Source organism: Sminthopsis crassicaudata, chromosome 1 (genome assembly GCF_048593235.1).
Source record: "Sminthopsis crassicaudata isolate SCR6 chromosome 1, ASM4859323v1, whole genome shotgun sequence".
NCBI classification, from domain to species: domain Eukaryota; kingdom Metazoa; phylum Chordata; class Mammalia; order Dasyuromorphia; family Dasyuridae; genus Sminthopsis; species Sminthopsis crassicaudata.
The window spans coordinates 418,692,032-418,713,344 of record NC_133617.1 but is presented as its reverse complement, the minus strand read 5'-3'; the positions used below and the strand labels follow the sequence as shown (position 1 = coordinate 418,713,344).

At 46.3% G+C, this 21,313-nt stretch overlaps 1 protein-coding gene across 4 annotated transcripts in view; it reads left to right on the top strand.

The window, feature by feature from the left end:
• Positions 1-1,845: 1,845 nt before the first annotated feature.
• CNTFR (ciliary neurotrophic factor receptor) overlaps positions 1,846-21,313 on the top strand; it is a 93,043-nt gene continuing 73,575 nt past the window's right edge. The window contains exons 1-2 of one of the 4 annotated variants that reach the window (XM_074280241.1): positions 1,846-1,940; positions 18,018-18,141. The gene's annotated coding sequence lies outside the window, so the exon portion shown is untranslated. Of the gene's footprint in view, positions 1,941-3,149; positions 3,376-5,765; positions 5,797-18,017; positions 18,142-21,313 lie in introns of those variants that run through there. The other 3 variants (XM_074280239.1, XM_074280242.1, XM_074280240.1) reach the window with 3 other exon arrangements.

Sequence of the window (21,313 nt, the reverse complement as noted above, 5' to 3'; positions counted from 1 at the left end):
GGGTTTTTCTCAAGATCTCTTGAAATTGTGAAGGTAACAATAGAACTCAGAGAATGCTTATTGGTACATGGCCCAGCTTACCTCTTTTCCTGGTCATACATTTCTTTGCTAATATTCTATTTTAGGCTATTTCCTTTAGTGCAATTCTTTGTTGATAAATATGCTATAATCTTCTCACATGCACTATGCATTTTTTATTGCTCTGTGGATAATTCTGCTTGGAATACAGAAGGAGAAACCGAGGTCGGGAGCTGTGACAAAGCATTGGCTGAAGGTTCCTGCTTTCAGCAGAATGGGAATCAAGTCTGGCACATGGAACACAGAGAAAGTTAAAAACAGCCTCATGTCCTGGAAGTTTGTTCCCAGAAATACTGGTGAGGACATGAAGTCCCCATCCCTGCTCCAACTCCTTCCAAACCACTGGGGAAGGAGGAGGAGCAACTCTCTGGATGAGGGTGGGAAACCCTAAAGTCCTCTGAGGCTGCTTCTTTTTCATCTCTACTTGGCAGGTAAGAATATAATTGTGAGGAGGAAGGAGAAAGGGGGCGATTAGAGGTAGATATGGAATGATGCAGGCATGGGTGTTCGAAGAGATGGAAGAGGGAATTAAGGGAAGAGAATGAAAAGATTTGAAAATGAGAATAGATGGGGAGATGGAGGAGTGGAGATCTGGAGGATAAGGCTTGCAAAGATGAGAATACAAAAGGAAAAGACAAAGAGATGGGAGAATATGATCAATAAGGACTAGATCCAAGGCAATCAAGATTTGTCTCCATTAAAACCCAGATCCCATGCTTCCATGTCCTCAGATTCTGCCAGCAGAATATAACCTCTGAATATACCCAAATGCTGCATTTATGAACGGTGTGTCTATTATATGCATATTAATCTAGCTGAATCTGGAGATACTACTCACCAGGTTGCCCAAAAGGGGGTAAATTTTTCAGTCATAGCTAATTAAAGAGAAGAGCTAATCAATTGTAGAAGGGTTGCCTTCTGCTTAAGTGGTGGGAATCGTTACAGGTCCTGAAAATACTGAGGCAAGGTGATGCTTTAAACACTCACTCCCTGTTGTTACCTATAGATGGGGATGAACCTTCTTTGGAATGCATGCTACTTGACTTATCAGGCAGAATTTTCTAGCATTAAAATTTGTACTTAAAAAATTATGCTAAATGTGTCCCTCATTGCACCCTAGGAGACTGCCTACTTTGCCAAAGTTCTGGCACTGATGAAGACACATGAGGTATGTAGGAGATGGAGGCGAAGAAGTGGCCGTGGGGGCTGTGAAATGGAATAATGGAATGGGTAGTTGGAAAAACGGGAGATATAGGGGGATGAGGGAGGAGATAGAGACGAGAGAGTAAGAAGTGATGCTAGGATACTAAGAAGGAGCAGTGGCTACAATCTTTTCCTTCGTAGGTTCTCATTTGACAAAGGGGGGAGGGGAGAAGGTATGGAAGAGGAAGAAAGAAGGCAATAAGGAGGAGACCAAAGGAGGGGGTGGGAGCTTTAGTTTAGGCGTTCTCAGCTCACCCCTAGCCCCAATCTAGTCCAAAAAGGTGCTCCCCCTTCTCCTGGCATTGATATGCAAATACTTGGTTTCCAGCTCCGACTCTGGAGCTGGGCAGCCGCGTTTGAATAAGAAAGGAAGCTCTCTGAAAGCTCTGTCCTGACTGGGGAGGGCTCTCGGCCCGGCCTAGCACACCGCACCCTTTCACTCCCCGGTCCAGTCCCAACCCAGGTCCATGAAGCAGCCAATTCCAGCTCCGATCTCTTCTTTCCAGACGGTCCTAGGAGCGGGTAGCAAACGGTGCGAAAACCTCATTTCCTTTTTCCAGATTCTGTCCCGAGGCTCTAGCCCCACGGTCATCAGGGCGGGTCCAGGAACCCGAGAGAAGGGAAAGAAGCGTGAAGCACAGTGCGAGCACGTGGTCCAGGTGTCCCGACGCCGCGCCAGCCCCGGGCTCAGAGGGGGTGCCTGGGAGTGCAGCAGAATGGGGGGGGGGGAAGGGTTGAAAGGGCTCAAGGAGCCTTCGTGAGCTTCTGCTTCAAATGTCTCGTTTTCCAGCGAAGGCAGCTCAAGGTCCGCAGCCCCGTTGACGTCTGTGTATGTGACATGGACGTTCCTGTTAGAAAGGAACGCGTGACTGTGAGACTCTGTGTGTGTGTGTGTGTGTGTGTGCTGTGTGCTGTGTGCATAGGAAAGAGTCTCGTTTCAGGTCCAGTATTAGCAAAGATTTTTCTGTGCCCCATGCAAGGTTTGAAATTTGGGTGACCTTTATGTTAGTCTCTCTCCCCCCCCCCCCCCATTCTCTTCACTGTAGCAGATATAACTTGACAAATTACTTTCCACGGAGAATGTTATTATTAAATGTTACCATTAACATGTGCTTCTATTTGAAAAAAATTCAAAATGACGACCTTTCCCATCTTTTGCGTGTTGTGCTCAGGTTTCTAAGTTGCCTAATCCTCCACAGTGGATGTCAGTATGAGACTCACACTGTGTGAGAGAAAGCCTGGAAGCAGGCACTTGCACATAGTAGGTGCTTAAGACATAGATTGAGTGTGTGTTAGAGACAGGGAGCATGAGTGCTGACAGTGAGAGAGAACAGGAGAGAGAGCGAGAGCCAGAGAGAGTGTGTGAGTGTGTTCGAGAGCCAGGGAGCCTGTGAGTGTATGAGAGAGCGCGCCAGCGGGAGCATGTGTGAGTGTGTGTCGGAGAGAGCCAGGGAGCGTGTGTGAGTGTGTGTGAGTGTGTGTGTAGGAGAGACAGCGCGAGAGCACTACAAGGGGCCAGGGAGTGTATGTGTGCGTGTGTGTGTTAGGAAGAACAAGCAAACGGGACAGAGAAATCACGAGCCAGTCTGGGAGTGCGCGAGTGTGCGTGACCGTGTGTGCCCGCGCGTGGGGGCTCGGGGGCTCGGGGCCCGAGCCCCGGCACCTTCGGCTGCGGCGGCAGCGGCGACGGCGGTCCCGGAGCCGCATTTCTGGAAACACTTGCAGGGGGGGCCCGGCGCGCGGCCGGCTGAGCTAATAGCTGGCGCGCGGGCCCTGGCGGAGCGGGCGGGCGGGCGGCGAGCGCTCCCTGGTCACATGGGCGAGGGGAGGGAGGGGGGCCGGGCGGGGGGAGTTTAAAGAAGCTTAAAACCCGAGGAGCCGGTGCAGAGCGGGCGGGAGGGCGGCGGCAGTGCTGGCAGCAGCGGCAGCAGCCCCAGTGGCGGCGCGCGAGGAGCCGGGCTCCGGGGAACGGGATCCAGGGAGGAGCGCGCTCGGGAGCGGGCGGCGAGGGCAGCCCCAGTGCCCGGCTCTGGGGCGGAGAGCAGCCAAGGGAGGCGGCGGCTGCAGCGGCGGCGACGCAGAGCTCCGAGCGCGGTGAGTGTCGGACCGTGTGGCCCCCGCCCGGTCCGGGCCCCTGGCAATGGGGTGGGTGGGATTCGCAGGCGGCCGGGCGGCTGGCGGCCAGACTGGCTGACGGCTGGCAGCCCTTCACCGTAGAGCTGGTTGGGTGCGGCCCGGGGCGCTGGGGGCCGTCGGGCACGCGTGGGGCTCCGGGCCCCCCGAAGGGGGATCTGAGCCCCTCAGCATGACGAGGGCGGGAGGGGCGAGGAAAGTTCAAGGGAAACTTTGCCCGAAAACTCCGACGGGGGGCCGAGCGGACGAATTGGGGGGGCTCAAGAGGAGAAACCCCTCCTGTGCCCCCCAAACCATGGCCCCCGGAGCGGGAGCGGGAGCGAGAGGGAGGGGGAAAGAGAGCGAGCTAGCGAGCTAGCCAGGGTGTGGTGGCCGGGCCGAGCAGCGCCGGACAATTGGCCTGGGGGTTTGGGGTAAGGGGGACGGGGATGGGACGGGACCAGCAATCAGAGCTGTTCTCTCATCCTCCCTTCCCCCCTTCACTCCCCCCCCCCTATTTCAGGCTCTAGACTTGTAGGATACCCACGGGTACCTCCCCTCCCCTCCGCTTTCCCTCTCTCCCAACCCCGCGCCTTCTCTTCTCTCTCCGCTGCTCCCCACCCCTAACCCTCTTCCAGTTAGCTGAGCCCTAGGATTTGGGAAAATCTCTGAGGATGGGGGAGAATATATGCTGAGGGGGCCAAGAAGTGAAGCGGGCAGAGGGTCGCTGTGACCCCGGCCCTAGGCGGGGAGGGGGAGGGGCGGGCTAGTGGGCAGGGGGAGGGCTTCTTGCCCCTCGGGAAGATTTAAATCGGGACATCAAAGTCCTCGGGGGGAGAGGGGTCTTGGTATGTTTTTGTGCTTGCCTATGTCTATATCTCCGTGTGTGTGTGTGTGTGTGTGTGTGTGTGTGTGTGGCAGAGGGGAGGTCAGAGGACGGACAGCTCTCTCTGTGTCTCGCTCCTCTTAGCTCCCTCGGTCTCTTCCCCCCAGTAGCTCCGGGCGGGCTGTTTCACGCCTTGTTGAAGATTCAGGATTTCTTTCTCTTTCTGTTTCCGTCTCTGTCTCGGTCTTTTTCTCTCCCATTTTATAAGAGAATGTTGTCTGTGTGAGGGGGATGGGGCTTAATATGCAATCGACCCCTCCCTCCCTGCAGATCCTATACTTTATTCTCGGGGAAGGCCAAGGTAGGGGATGAAAAATTCAGGAATCTTCTACTCTCTCCATCTACAATTGAGTTTGGAAAATGAATGCCCCACCTCAGCCCCCCCTCCACCCCCAAGCTTAGAGATCCTGGCAATGGTCGGAACTTCTTCCACCTACCATGAAATTGGGGGGAGGCGGCTCACGCTTACATGATTGAACGATAGCATTCACACTTGGAAACACTCAGACATTAGAGCTTGGATGCTGGAGCTCACACTTGGATACATTCGTGTATTTGGACACTAGAACTCACACTTATAGTTGGACACTTAGACACTCACTTTCTGCTTTTAAGATTCAGGGCCCAGTTCCCTCCAGGGGAATGGTAGGATAGGAGTGGGGATAGGAATATTTGAGAATCCCACCACCACTTTCCTTCTTTCTAGCTGGATAATTCAGTTTTCAGCAACTTCTCATTTGGAATCTAATCTATGAGGGAGAACACAGAAGGATCTCTGACCTTTTTGATTTTTCCCTTTGGAGAAGTTTCTGGACTCTTGGGAAGCGAACACTCAGATTTATTTGTACATACATATGTGGTTTTCTCCCCAGTTCTGACTCTCCTCTCATTTGGGGAGGATGTCAAATTGAGAATAGAGAAATGGCAATATGGCCTGGGAAGTTTTAACACATTTGAGTCTTGGGAGGAGTGACCTCATATACAGCACTAACTTCTGTTACTCAGAGTTTCTTTTCCAAAAAACATTTCTCATGATGGAGGTGGGAAGCAGACTGGGATGGACCCAGGGAGAGGTGTTGGGGGGAATTGAAACCAGAGGATTTAAGCTTATTTGGGAAATACAATCAGATTTCCTACAAGCTTGTCAAGAGCAATTTGGTCTGTGGGTTGCTATACTCTTGACTAGAAGCCAGGATTTCTGGGTCCCAACTCTCTCAGGAGAGGAGATATTTAGGATATCTTTAACTCCAACTTTTCTTCTGCTTCTGGAAAGGGTTTTGGAAGGGAAGTATGCTCATCTTTCCTACTATCTTTCCAGGGAGAGACCTCTTTTCTTTATCTTTCTCTGGTTCTGGTCAGTGTGTCTGTCCCCATTGCACAGAATCTCTTCTTGAAGATAAGCCTCAATTTCTGCAAAGAAAAAAATTTTGTCACTCACTAACACTGCATTTGTTCTGACTCCTATGAGTCCTTAAAGAATATTTCTGTTCTCTGGTTGTGAGGATCCTTATATGCAGGTAGGTAACGTGGTTTGAGTTGCAGAGGATGATGGGTAGGTGAACATTGTGTCTAATTTTAATAGGGCTGTTTTGTTATTCTCATTGTGATACTAATGGCTTGTATGTGATAATTCTGTTACTGAATAGAATACTGGAGTCCTGAATATAACCAGTATCTAGTGAATCCAGTGATGGCTGACCATAGAGTGAAATATGCTTTATTTATACATGGGATCTTTCTCACTGCCTCCACTTATCCACCCCTTCCTAGGAACAGGGTCTTGGGGCTAAGGAGGGGAAAGAAACACAAGTTTCTGCCCATCTCCTAGTCCATCTCGACTGTTATGTCATCCCAGCTCCCAGGCCCCCCCTCCCCATTGAGAGTTGAAGTGTAAATGAATCGGAAACATATGGATCATATTTTCTTTGAAATGCAGATGGGGCTGGGGGAGGATGGGGATGGACCATGTGTGCCTGGTTGGGGGGAATCCCAGAGAAGGGGGCTAACATTGTCCCCTCCAGCTGAAAGACTTGAAGGGGGGAGGGGGAACTGAATGAATTTCACCTTTTCTAATTCTTAGGTTTCTTTACCTCTGACCTCTCCCATTTCTATGTCTCTTCTGTGTGTGTGTGTGTGTGTGTGTGTGTGTGTGTGTGTGTGTGTGTGTGTGTTGGGTGACTGAGTGTGTTAGCTGTGTAAATATTATACTTAAAGCCCCATTGCATACTCCTCAACTCTTTAGCTTCTCACCTTCCAGTGGTAGGGGAGTTTTTAAGTGGGAGAATTTAAGAAGAAAGTGGATTAGAGACATGCAGATGGTAGGGCAGGGCAGGTCAGCTCATTTGTTTAGGTACAGATGTCAGGAATCAGGAGCCTTAGAATCCAGGGTTAGTCCTAGAGTGACCATGACTTCAGAAAGGCTAGTTTTCAAGGGATCAGTTATTATTGAGGACTAATATCAGAATGTGGGAAGGGAATACTGAAGGCAGTCCTGATTCTGGCAGGAGGAGGAGAGAGAGAATGTTGTGTTTTTGTCTTGTCTAGCAAATTTACACATTTGTGGGGTGAGGTTCCACCCAGACATGCCATCTCTCTGACCCCACTGTTTTAGGGCCATCATACAGATTAAGTTTGAGATGGCTTTTCTTTTCTTCCTACAAAAAATATCTAGTATTGATGAAGGAAGGTAAGGGGAAATCCTGGGGATATAAAATGAAATGGGGCTCTGGAGTATGGGGTATAGAGTTGAACTTTTAGGAAGGAAGAGTGTGTGTGTGTGTGTGTGTGTGTGTGTGTGTGTGTGTGTGTGTGTGTGTTTGTGTACACACATGTGTGCTTGTGCATGCACATCGATATGTATTTTGTGTATATAATTAGGCATATATATGATGCTGTAGAGGGGACCATACTTTGGGAGAAAAGTGGACTATATTAGAGTTTTAAAGATAGAAGAGATATATGAGGTACCTTACTTGTGTTTCTGGGGGTGGGGAGGAAGAGATAAGGAATAGCCATTATACAATGATGTTAAACCCATGTGGGATAAAGAGAAAAAAAATATGAGTATAAACAATGTCTGAACTGAGTTGAAATTTTCCCAAAGTGAAAAATAAGGAGAAAGGGCAGAGCCCAGATGCCAGCAACTCCCCTAGCTCTCTCAGCTCTGCACTAGTAAGCTTGTTGGGGCTTTAGGCTGGAGGTTTTGAATGCAGTTTTCTTTGCATATATATGTAGGGCTGAATTTGAGGAGCATTGGGAGGGAGGAGCAAGTTTTCTTCTGTAAAGGCTCAGGTAACCTTCAAAGGGAAAAGATAGCTAGATCTGGCTAGAGATGCCAAGAAGCTAACTTGGGGTGGTGGTGTAGTGTGGTTTGAGAAGATCTTTTTTTAATCTCAGGAATATCTTCCTGAAGTACCCTGGAAAAACAGGGTGTTCTGGGGAAATAGTACTAGCTTGGGACTCAGAAGCCCTGGATCTATTTCCTGACTGTGTTACCTATGTTTTGGGTTTTGTCACTTAGCTTGTTTGGGCCTCCATTTCCTCAGGTTTAAGAGGGTTGGCCTACGTTCCTTCTTATTCTAAACCCTATGATCTCTAGGCTGGTTTTTAGTTGGATTTGCATTGCTAGGTAAGCAAAATGATGGAACTTTCTTGTGGTATATAAGAACATGGAATTTGAGTTATAAAACCTGGATTGAGTTTTAGTTCTGCTACTTACAAGATATGTGAACTTTCAGATTCTTGAATTCCTCTTTTGTAAAATAGGAATAATAGTTATATTAACTCTCACAAGGCTGTTGTAAGAATCAAATGAAATATCAATCACTTAATAAAGTGCTATAGAATTGTAAATTGTTTTTTCTTATTATTTTAGAAAAATAATTCTCATCTTTTTGATGGAGTACAGATAAAAATGACCTTGAGTCCCTATCTTGCTATTATTCTCCTATATTTAATGTTTTGAAGACTAATGCATGTTGAATAAAATAGTTGCTTCTTTTAGCTAAATGAGCAGTTAAGTGGGTACAGACCTGGCCTGGAGTGAGGAATACTCATCTTCCTGAGTTCTAAACTGGCCTCAGACATTTAGTAGCTGTGTGACCCTGCAGAAGTCACTTTAACCCTGTTTGCCTCAGTTTCCTTATTTGTAAAGTGAGGTGGAGAAGGAAATAGCAAATCACTTTAGATACAATCAAAACAGGCAAACAGAAAGAAATGTAACTAAGTAGAAGTATTGAGCTATAAACTCATATTCCATTGGCTTATCCAAAGCATATTCAGGAAAAGTTCAGATGAAAACTGCATTATAAGCATGATGTGTGCTTCATTCCCCACCACCACTCTTCACCCAAAGTCTTTGACTAGGTCTCTGCCATCATATTTGGAATGGTAACATCAAATAAAAACATTCTTAATTTTTTACGAGTTAATATCCTGTCTGGATATTTTGGGGCAAAAAAAATGTTATTGTTATCCATCATGATCATGATCATTACTTGTACAGAATTAGGTAGTCTGGGAAAAGGACTCGGCTTCGGAATCTGTCCTGGCTTAGATGAGTTAGAGATCAGAGGCTAGAATTCTTAGTGATAAGGTGGAGGAAACAAGGATGGGAGAAAGAAAGTAAAGAAGCCTAGTCCAGGCTTGTCCTCATTCATTCAGTAGGAGATTACTATCAGTCCTGGGCCCATTCTTCAGAAGCCATTCAAAGATAATAGATCACCTGTCCCATTTCTTCCACACTACCCCCTCCCCCCCCCTTTTTTTTTTTCTGTTTGTGTCTCAGCACTTTAGTGAGACTTTCTTTTTGTCCTTGTGTCTCATCTCTGGGTATTTTTCGAGTGTGGTGGCTTCTCCCCATCTCTCTTTTCTTAGTATGTGTCTGTGTTTGTCTCGATGTTCCTACAAGGCCATAAATTCCTCAAGTGTAGACATCGTTATATCTATATCTTATAACTGTGTCCATTTCTTTGTCTCTGTTTTTCTATCTCTTTGTGGTTCTCCATCTATAACTCTTGTATCAGTGGGGGTGAGGGACAGGGAAAAGGGAATAAACATTTATATAGTGCCTGTTGTGTGCCACTCACTGTGCTCAAAATATTATTTGATAAAGAGAATTCTTTGTTTGTCTAGTATTTTGTGACCTTATCTCTGAGTAAGTTTCTTTATGTGTGTGTGTGTGTCTATGCTTGCACTTGTGACTTTCTCTTTCTCTGTATATCTGTATCTGTAACTATATCTATATATCTACATCTGTAACTGTAACTAACTATATCTGTATCTATATCGTATCTATAACTATATCCGTATCCATATCTATATCTGTATCTATAACTGTATCTGTATCTGTATCCATATCTATATCTATATCTGTATCTATCTCTATCTCTATCCCTCTGGCTCTTTGTCCATATTTTTATGTCTGCCTACACTTGTCTGTGTTTTTGTCTATATTTGTCTTTGCGTCTGTGTTTTTGTCTCTCTGCTTGTCTGTCTCTGCGTCTGTGTACATTCCTGAAACTGTTAATGCTTGTGACTCTATATCAGCATCTGCCCGTGTCTCTCTCTTTATGTGTCTATCTTTGGTTTTGTCTCTTTGTCGCTTTCTGTTTGTGATCTTATCTTTGACTGTTTCTGTTTTTCTCTGTATTGGTGTCTGTGTATCTCCATATGATTGTGTCTAAGTATCCTTTTCTATCACTATCTTTGAGATATCTCTTTCTTTGCCTATGCCTCTGTATGGATATGTCTTCATCTGACTCTGTCCCCTTGTCCGTGTCTGGATTTCTGGGGCTGTCTGTCTTTCTCTGTGTCTATCCTTGTCGCTGTGTGACTCTGCATCTGCCTGATTCTGTCTATCAGTGTCTTGGTCTTTGTGTTTGTTCCTGTCTCTGTGTCTGTGTCTGTGTCTGTGTCCCCCGAGGGCTTTGTCTGTGGGGCTCTCTGTCTCGATCTGTGTGTGTCTGTGTATAGACCAGTGTCTGGTTCTGTTTGTAACTGTCTTCTGGCTGTCCTCTCTATATGTGCCTGTCTGTGTTTTGTCTGTGTGCCTGTATCTGTCTGTGTCTTCAGCTGGTTCCGTCTGGGTGATAATGTAGCTATTTATATCTGTGAGTGGCTCAATCTCTGCCTTCTTTTCTGTAGGTCCTATGCCATTTATATGTGTCTCTGTGTCTTTTCATGTGTCTGGGTCTCTATCTTTTCTGTGTTTTTGTTTCCTCTTTTCTGTCTGTCTATTCATAGCTGACTGTGACTCTGCCTGTGTCCCTGCTCCTGTTTCTCAGTGTGTCTGCCTTTCTCTGTGATTGTGTCTTTAAGTCTGTGTCTCCTTTTCTGTCTGTGTCTGTGTCTGGCTCTTTTTCTGTCTAGGTGTTTGTCTGTCTGTCCAAGTTTTCCTTTTTTTTTTTTTCCTGTGACTGTAACTTGGTATGTCTCTCTGTGTGTACCTCTGCACATACTCCTGGGTCTGGCTATATCTAGCTTCTATGACTCGGGCTGTCTTTATCCGTGCTTGTCTGTGTCTGTGTCTATTTCTCTGTCTTTTTACTTTCTGTCTGTGTCTGTGTCGCTTTAGTTCTCTGTTTTATGTGTATGTGGCTCTGGCTGTGCTTCTGGCACTCTCTGTACTTTGGTGTTTGTCTGTCTGGCTCTGTGTGTCTATGTGTCTGTGTCCATGTCTGTTTCGTTTCCCATCCTCTCTTAGGAGCTCTCCATTGGTCTGTTGCTCTGCGTGTGTGTTGTAGTTATTAATATCTGACTGAGAAAGATTTTTTTTTTTTAATCCTAAAATACCCTGTTTGGCCTGGCCCCCTTGGGCCACGAGACTACCTGAGTTCCCTGGCCCTAAAGTCCTGTTTGATAGAAAGAGAGGATATTCTCATAAGCATATCCATTTTGGATGGATGAAATATTTTCTAATTTCCTTCTACCCTGACCCCTCCAACCCCTTTCTCTTTTACCCCATCTCGGTGTATAATTATACAATTGCTATCCAAGAACTCTTTCCTAGGTTCCCCTAGATATTCCCATTAGTATTCACATCCTTTTTGTCCACACCCTTCCCTATTTAGATTCCCTCATGATGCACCATTCTTCCTGCCCCTAGTCTTTACCGGGGTAATGCTATCCATTTCCCTGTTTACCTCACCCTAGCAGATTACACTTCTTTGCCTTGAGCTACATTTGAGATAAACTGCTTAGTGGGATGTATTTGTGCCCCTTTCCTTCCTCTCTGTCCTCAGATACCCTCTATCATTCTCTACCAACCTGTGTCCCTCACCTCATACATGACTTGGCTTTGCTCTTCTCCTACTCTCAGACACCAAGAAATCTCTGCTTGACTCCAGTATAGCCTGGTCACTCAGATGCTAAGCATCTTTTCAGAAACTTTCAGATTTTTTTTTTTCTAGATTGTATTCTTTTGACCATCCCTGGGGATTGGGGAGGTTAAATGGTTTGAAAAATAACACCCACAACTCCACTTCCAATGGATTGAAGTGGTTAAGAGGCCATCCAGCCTGAAGGAAAGAGGTTGCATTGAAAAAAAAAAACAAAAAACTCAGGTCTCAATAGGCCCTGCAAATCATCCTTCTGTGACCTTGAGGGAATAATAATCGACAGTAATATTGATATCATATTTATATAGTGCTTTAAATTTTGATAGGTACTTCTTGACAACAAAAACCTTATGAGGTGTATGGATAATGAAAATATTATCTTTGTGCGATGGCTGAAGAAACTGAGACTTGGAGAGATTAAATATCTTGTCCAGTCTCATAGCTAGTTAGTGTCAGCAGTCTAACTTGTGCTTCTTGACTACAAGTTTAAGAAGAGCCCTGTCTATCAAATTGGTGGGGTAGGGAAAAGATAGGAATGAGAAGGAAGGGAGAGATGACCTAAACTAGACTAGAATTGACCTAGAGGACTGAGGAAAAAGTTGGGGCTGAGTATTTCAAATAGGGGGTTAGGATTGGGGAGAGATGTGGGGCCAGGAGTTTGGGAAAAGACTTACTGGCATTGCTCCCCAGGCTCTGACGTCAATGGTTTTCCAAATAATGGAATCAATATTGGGGAGGGGAGGTGGGGGGGGCCCAAGCCGCCAGCCAGGCCACAGCGATTAGAAACAGATCAGGCTGCAGCCCCCACAGCTGATTCTGATAGATTCTCCGCAGACTGGGGAAGCAGTGGCAGTGGTTGAAGGGGAAGAGGATTGGAGCCTTGGGGGGCTGTTGTGGGGGATGGAGGAATCCCACATTTTACTTGAAAAATGAGGAGGGGTGAGGGCAGATGGGGGGGAGGTTGGTATCCAGAGACAGAGGAGAAACCGTGGGAGTCGGGGAATATCTTTGGTTGGATCAGTTAGCCCTCTCTATGAGTTCCTGTCTATATGTGTATATTTCTCTGCTTTTGAGTATGCAGTACTCTTCTGGGGCTTGTAGTAGAAATAAAGAGATGGGGAGATGATTGGTTCATTGTCTAGGAGGGGACATGGCTTCCTTCTTGGAGCTCTTTCATCTAGTAGAAAAAAATGACCAGTACTCTTATCTGAGTAAGGGAAAGATATTCTTCCCTTAGGGAACTTTGAGATTGAGTGGGGAATTACTTGAGGCATGGAGGGGTGGGGGGCAGGGGAAGGGTAGAGGGTATGTACAACATTGAACTTGTAGTAACAGGACTTGAGTTCAAATCTTAGTTCTGCACTTAGTAACCATAGGACTTGGGGCCAGTCATTGGACCTACCTTGGTCTCAGTTTTTCCAACTGTCAAGTAGTTCATTTTCTATTCATTCTATGATCCTAAATGGATTCAGAGTAGAGAGGGGAGTGAGATCAGTAGAGGGAATCTTCCTGAAAAAGGGGTGTGATGCCCTGAACTTCTCATATGGATTCTTCTTTTCAGGAGTTCTTTTTTTTTTTTTTTTTTTTTTTTTTTGTATCCCTGGCCCTGATATTGCTCTTAGGAATTCCTGAAGAACAGAACTGCATAGACCCCATAATGTAATGATGCTTCAGATCCAGTCTCATTAGTATGCTAGATATCTTTAGTCAATTGCTGACCTCCTCTGTGGATTAATTAAACTCTCTGTGCAATGGAGTTTATATACAGGAATACAGGGAACTGGAAGCACTTCTTTGAGTTGGGTGTGATGGGTTACCAGAACTTATTGGGTGAAGATCTTTTTGAGGGTCTCAGGGCTGATAAAATCATCCACAACCCCAGGTGCAGAGGTTGGAGTGGGAGTATGTGCTATAAAATGCTGTGCTGTAAGCAGGACCAAGATTCGATCCTGCTTCTGACACTTATCTGCTGGGTTACATTTTTCAAGTGGGACTTTTAGCTCTCATGTTTCTTTTAAATGGACGACTGAAAGTAGACAGCGGAAGCAACTTCTCAACAGTGCTGGGAGTAAGCAACAGAGACACAGGGTGGAAAATGGGCCAGAGGAAGAGGGCTGGGGCCTGGCTCCAGTGGTCCTGGTTTCTCAGTTGCATAAAATAGACAGTCTTCTGTAGTTCTTCCTAAGGGAGCTTAGCCTTGTTAGCCAGAGATAAATGGCCAATGCGGTGTGAATTACTCCTCAGGCTCTCCAGGGAATCCCCTAGACTCTCCATCTCCTTCCATTTAACAAGGAAAGGATAGTAGAGTAAGACAGTAGTATGGGTAGCTTGACTTCTAAAGGGCCTTTTCTTGTATTCCTTTGAGGAGTGTTATTGAGAGGATACAGCAATGACCTCAGCTGTCCATCAAAAAAGGTACCATATCTTTCCTTGGATTCAAGACCCTTGTTATCCCATCAGATCCTTGGCTCCTCCTCTCCTAACTCATTCTGTCCCCAATGGTCAGTAACAGAGCCGCCTGTTAGTGGTTATAATTGATCCTGGGGCCTGATCTCTAGAGCACTGATTTCAAAGTTTAGAGGATTGAAGATATAAAAATGTACAAAGACTACAATCTCACTCCCCCAACCCCCTCTTCCACCTATTGCCAACATGTAGAACCCAATTTAGACAGAAAGCAGTGGTCATGTCTCTCCCCTTAAGCTCTTCTAGGATTTTCCAAGGACAGAGTCTGTGCCTCTATTCCCTCAACGGAGGAAGTGAGCTGGGAAGTACTATCTTGAGAGTTTGGGATTCAGGGCCATATCTCTTCTCTAAAACACAGGGACTCACTGAATCCTAATGGTTCTAAGTGTTAGGAGCGAGGTTTCCGAAGGACATTTGGCAGAGGCTCATTTGGGAGGTTTGGGGCATCCAAGGGGGTATAGGGGGTATGGTTAGGCAGTGTCTGACAGCAAACAGGAAGGAGGGCTGTGGAAGCTGCCTGTAATTATGGAACATTTATTATTAATCAGATGAAATTGCTGGAAGCAGCTGGTGTAATGTGCATACTGATGGAGGCTCCTGTGGGCTCTAGGCCTTAGTCCCCCTCCTCATACTCTTTCCCCTCCCCATCATCTTCTTCCTAATCCCCACCTCACCCTCCCCGGAACACTGTTGAGCCTTTCTTGTTCTTTTATCTCCTGCAAAGGATGGATCCAGGTCCATGTATGTTAGTGGTGCGTATCTGACCATATATATCTTCACTTCTGGGTTTCTCTTCAGGGCCATGTGCCCTTTTGAATGTGTGCTCATTGCTTGTATGTCAGTGTTGACATATGAGTTTGTACTTTCCTCTGTCTCTGTTTTGCTTCTGAGTTTGTCTCTGGGTGCTGGTCTCTCTCTTAGTTTTCCCCTCGAGCTGACTGGCTCAGAGCTGATTCAGGCACTCCTATCCCTTTCCTGGTTCTCAGGGTCACATCTGGATTTGAGTTGTAGCCAGGGCTCTGGCATCAGATTAGGTCTCAGACTGTGCTGGCATGAATCCAGGACAAATGGACCATGATGGACTGACTGACTGACAAGACAGACTGAAAGGGATACTTAATCTGATGGGGGGGGGTAGAGACTTGGGAAAAGGGAAGAGATGGCTCTGGCCATCAGGGAGGCCCCAGGTTAACAAACGGTATTCATCCTCTGCTCTGGGGGTGCCCCTGATCTGAAGAAGGGGGTAAATGTGGCATGAGACATTAGACTCTGGAGAAAAATTGAGATAACTGCATCAGTGTTGACTCACGCTCAGTGTTCATGAAATCAATATGCCCAGACTGAGAGAACCTAAATTTACCCAACTGCCCGAATTCCTGAAAAGTATATGTCCCTGGAATCCAGTGATTGGTGGCCTCATGGGAATTACTATTTAAAGGTGAGACTTCATTTAATGGGAGCCCACCTGCCCTCACCCTCAGAGGAGTTAGTTTGCATTGGTCTACACGTTTTTTTTTTTGTTGTTGTTTTTTTACAATTGGACACATCATTCATTTACTTGGTCAATTAAAGTTTATTTTGAGAGCTACCAAGTACCCCGTGTGGGATGAACTGTGGGAAGAGACATAGGAGAAGGTCTGCTTAGGAAAACAAATCCCACCTCTGTCCAGATAGTAGCAAGAGAGGCAGTGGAGAGTCCTGAGTTGGGAAGTCAGGAACCTTACATCTCTGTTGTTATTATTAACTAACACTGTAAACTTAAGCATGTTGCTTTACCTGTCTGAGCCTCAGTTGTCTCCTCTGTAAAATGGAGATTCAAAAGACTAACTCTTCACATTGTTAAGATAGAATGAGACTGCGGAGTTAAAAAAAAAAAAAAAAAAAAAGGCTTTCAGAGCTGTAAAGCTCTAAGAGAGTACAAGGGGAATATTGTAGTATGTAAAACACTCCAAGGCCTCATATGGTAAGTGCCTAGTGAGTGGATTCTATATCTGGAGGTGAAGATACCTTATAATAACACTGGATAAGGCTAAACCCACTCCTGATTGGCCTAGAGCCACCGGGGAGGAGTGAGCTGAGGCCGGTACCAGAGGGGATGACCTTCTGTGGGCCAACCCCTGATTCTCATTCACTGGCTGCTGCTTCTCCCACCTCTGCAGGGAAGGGAGGGGAAAGAGTCCTTTTGTTAAATCTGCCAAACAATCACTTAGACCTAGAAATCAATCCCAGAGAGTGTAGCAGGACCTGGGAAGTGTGAATGAGCAGCTCTTGGCTAATCAGGGTAATGGAGGCCAGGCTCCCCATCCCCCTTCTCGTCAAAGTGGGGGGGGGAATCAGCAAATAGCTCCAGGGACTTGGGGCCCCTCCCCATCCTACTTTCTTATCTCCCTTCCCTTTCTGATGTTCTCTATCTCCCATATAGCCTATCATTAGATACCAGGTATAAGGAACAATTTTCTCTCTTCCCTCATGCACAAATAATACCTCTCCTACTCCCCTCCCATTCTAGGATGTAACTGCCCTGCTCCATACTCCATCCTTAGTGAATTTTTACAATTGAGAATTCACCTTCTGCCAAGTTAGATTTTGAAGATGATTGGTGGCTGTTCTTTAAGACTAGAAGAAGTTCCCAGAAAAGCCACATTCCTAATGATCTTAGAAGGGGAAGATCCAGGGGCAACGAATACAGTTAGCAAGAGACAGAAGTAGTTTGAGGAGTTCCTTGGGCCTCCTTCCATTTCCAGTGCAGTAGGAGGAGAGGAGCTTTGGTGATGGTGAAGGGGGAACAGTGACAGACAGCCCCCCATAGGCCTGGTCCCATATTTCAGGCTCTGACACCTGCCACTGGGATAGATGAGATCTCCCTAGCACTCTAGTTCTGTCATTGTTCCCCATCACTTTGCAAATGAAAGAGAGGGACACACACACACACATACACACACACACACACACACACACACACACACACACACATTCTCTGATTCTCTCTCTGTCTCTCTCTCTCTTTATCTCTCTGATTCTCTCTCTCTCTCTCTCTCTCTCTCTCTCTCTCTCTCTCTCTCTCTCTCTCTCTCTCTCTCTCTCTCTCTCTCTCTCCAGGAAGCATTATGAATGAGATTCTGGAGAGACAGATAAATACAGAGTAACAGAAATACTTGAAAGCTCTCAATAGAGGCAAGTGGAAATTTCATCTTTTTCCATGAAAGAAGTCAATCAGAGAACCATCTCTAACTCTTCTTTGTCTTGTCCTGATCCTCCTTATCCCCACCCTGGCTCCCTCCCAGTCTTGCTTCATGCCCTCCTCTTCTAGACAGTCTTCCATAGAGATGCCCTCCCACATCCTTATCCCAATCCCACCCCCAGCATTGATGCATACAGTTTTCTCATTATCTCTATGGATATTCTGACTGCCAACAAGAACTGGGCAAGCAGTCTTCTAAGAGTTCTTCATATATGCATGTCTCATGTGTGATTTTGTGTGGGGAAGAGGTTAGATAGATTGACTTTTATCCATTCTGCACCTCTGTACAGCTGGGAGAAGCTATAGTATGAGCTCTAGAAATCCACATTGTAGTCCTTTTTCTGTCCCAGGCTTTAGTTTATCTCCTTGCATCTTAAAAAAGTGTTGAGTCTCCTGAGCTGAATAAGCGAATGAGAAATGGTTCTTATCTCTTGATGAGGTGTTGCCTCCTGCTGATAGCCCCCTGGAGTAGAAGGTGTACCTAATTTAGAAAACCCAGACCTGGGTTTTCATCCTAGCTGAGGTATGGATAAAATCCTTTGGACAAAATGACCAAGAACAAAATTCCTTCCATTCTCCAAACCCGTTTCCTCATATTTAAGATGGGAATAGTACTTGTTATGTCACCAACTTTAAAGGAACACTGTGAGAAGAATGCTCCACAGACTCTCACCTGTGCCCTCTGCACTTTCAGAATCCGTCACCATTTTTCCTCAGCCTTGAGGATCCTGGAGGTGGGAAGAGAGAAGCTTGGAGTCCAGAGGTGCAGGGATCCCCAGGAAGTTGATGATCCTCCGTCTATCAGCAGTGGCAGAGAGGTAGGGGGAGCAACTGATCTGGGGACCAGGGTGGGCACCACTGTAATTAAGGAACAGAAAACCTTTTCTCAGGGACATAGCCCATTCCTTTGTGGAGTGAACACAGTGAGGGGTGGCTGCTTGGAATCTGGACCCTGTGGGTGGGAGCTGAGAGTTTCCAGTTTTGGTTTGCTCCCTGACAAAAGGAAGCAGAAAGACCTTCGATGGAGCCTTGGTTCCTCTTTAGCTGTATTACCTTGGGTGAACCATTTAAATTCTGAGCTTCGCTTTCCTTATCAGTAAAGTGAGAACGATAACAACTGTTCTACGAATCTTGAAAGTAGTGAGGATCAAATGGGGAAAAAAAAATATATATATACTTTGTATTATCCTCTCAACAATCCTGGGAAATAGATGGGTTTTTTACCCTTTTACGGAAGCTGGAGCATACAAATGCCTTTCCCGGAGCCACACAGCTTTTTGTGTTTGAGACAGGATTTGAATTTAGTTCTTCTGACTTCTGTTCCAGAGCGCTAACTACTGCGCCACCTAGTCGTCGGGGCTGGTCATTGTTGGTTAAGCAACTTCCTTGTCCTATGACCGTATACAGTTTTTTAGATGTCAGAGAGGATGGGGGGAGGGGGTACGGCTGCTGTCTGTTTGGAATGTTTTGGGGTTGTTGGGGCCAAAGCAGTAGCTGACTGCCATGTTTGGGTAAATGAACGGCATAATATCTGCCAATAAAATTTGGGAAGACTTCCTGGAGGAAGGGGAAGGCAGAGAGATGTTTGGGTGTAGTTTAGACAGAAAGTGAACCTGTATGTGTGTGTGTGTGTGTGTGTGTGTGTGTGTGTGTGTGTGTGTGTGTGTGTTGGGGGGGAAGAAAGCTGGGCTATAACATTTCCCTGCCATGTGTAATCATGTTTGACTTCCTGGAGAAGGGACAACAGTAGCTATCTCTGACAAATTACCCCCATCTCTTCATCACCTTCCCTCTCCCCTCACCCTCCAGTAAACACCTAGAAAGGGGTGGGGCTTGCTCTCTTGATTGACACATGCCCCCTCTCTGGTCCTGGGAGGCTGTGGGAGCTTGTCTTATTTCAGAGTCCTGAGCTGATGGAGCGGAACGGCCTATTGTCCAGGGAATCCAGTCTCCACTTGGTCTTTTTTTCTTGGCTCCCACAAAGGACTGGGGGCCAGGCCAGGGCGGGGGTCTGGGGGCCAGGCCAGGGGCCAGGTCCAGTGCTTTTCATCTCAAATCCCAAACAGACTTGGCATTTTCTTTTACTCAGGGGGTGGGGGTTGGATGGGGTGAGCTACAGGGTCTCCTACTCTTTAATGGAGGGGTTAGCTGTCAGGGATGGGGGTAGAGGGGGGAGTGATGGTAGTCCTCAATCTGTGAGGCCTGAGGACTGAAGGTGCCTGGGGGAATGAAAACAGTAAAGGCTCTGTGTGTGTGTGTGGGGGGGGTTGTTGAGTATGGCCATAGAGAGATCTGAGGGGAGCCACTTAGGGGATGCCTGTAGGGATAAATTACTTGGGGGCCAGGTTCAGGGCTTATGGATGAAAATTTGTGGGACCTAAAAGCTGAGAGGGACAATATAATTATCCAAAAATTTCTGAAAAATCTCCAGAGGTACCGGCAAGTCTTCTAACCCAAAAACAGATCTAAGGAGAGCTAGCTGGCATTGTAGCGTGATGGACAGTTTAGATAACCAATAGCATAGGGTAAGATCTTCTCTGGAGAGCTTAGAACACAAGAGCACATTAAAAAAATTTGGTTGATGGCAGGGTGGGGACCAGCTGGTCGTAAGTTTGAGGGCTTGGGATGACTTCAGATTTCCCAGAGGGTCAGCAGGTGGTCCCTACTGTTCCCTAGGGACACAGTAGGCATAGGAAAAGACTAATACTATGGGCTAGCAGGATTTTTTTTTTATTCTTTCTGAATTCTAATTAGGAAAATCTCCTCTCCTCTCCTTTCCCCACCCCACCCCCATTTCTATACCCATTGCTTCCTTTGTTCTCCTTCCTACTTTTGATATGCTCAATGCCCAAACTAGGTTGAAAAATGATGGGATAATAGATGATGTGTGTGGTTTTGCCGTGTGGAATTTAGTAGGGCCTCCTGGTGTAGGATACTCCTAGGGATTTTTTGGTTTAAGTAAATTTACCAAGAACTGAGTCGGGCAAACAGAATATGAGAATCCATTGTGGAGTTGTGCAGAGGATCCTGGGATGGGTGGAATGATTGGAGTTATAATTCCATAAGCCAGGGTTATTATTCCACATTATAGACAGTTGGGAAAACCCTGGCTCTGACTATGCCTTTGGATCATGCCTTCTGAACTAGACACTGCCTCAGGTCCTGGGGAGGGGGAGGGAATGGAAAGGGAGAGGAGTTCCAATCCCTGGTCTTCTTCATATGCATTAGCTGAGAGAAAGAGGGATAGGTAGAGTCAGGCAGACAGACAGATGGAAGGGATATGGAAAGACATGGAGAGACACGGGAGGAAGATTTACTAGGAGGAAGTATAGCCATCCTATTTGTCTTCTGCCTGGACACTTTAATGCCACAAAATATCATAAATGACAGGATATTGAGCTCAGGAGTGTGAGGGATGGAAGCCTAGAGTGACAGAAAGGGGAAGCTGGGGGTAGAGCAGCCAGGATCTGACGAGGAGATAAGGGAAGGGGGAGGCAAGTTGGGGTTCTGGGTCTGAAGAGGGAGACAGAGCCTCTGCCCTGGGGGTGTTCTCACTGAGACAGACATGCTGATGGAAGGGGAGAGGACATATAAGACAGCTGAGGAATGACCCTAAAACAAATACATGGACATAAAAGAATAAATATTTACATTGACTAGGGGGGAGAGGGAAGTGCATTTGTGGGTTAGTGGGTGGGAGGGGTGAAGAATGGAAAAGGGGAAGTTAGAGGAGTTAACTATTTAGGCTGGACAGTAAATCTTTGCCTCTTATTTTGAGTAATCCAGGAAGGCTAGATAGTAAATGTGAGTTAGATGACATGTGGACCTGGGCAGAAGAGCTATGGGTGTGGGTGGGTTTGTGAGATGGCCAGGGCTTTGAAGTGGAAGGGAAGCTAACCTAGTAAAGAAGGAGGAAGCCTCCCTAAGGCTCGGATCCCCTTCCTCCACTCCTGGCACAATTCCCCACCCTCCCAGGGGTGAGGGACCTCT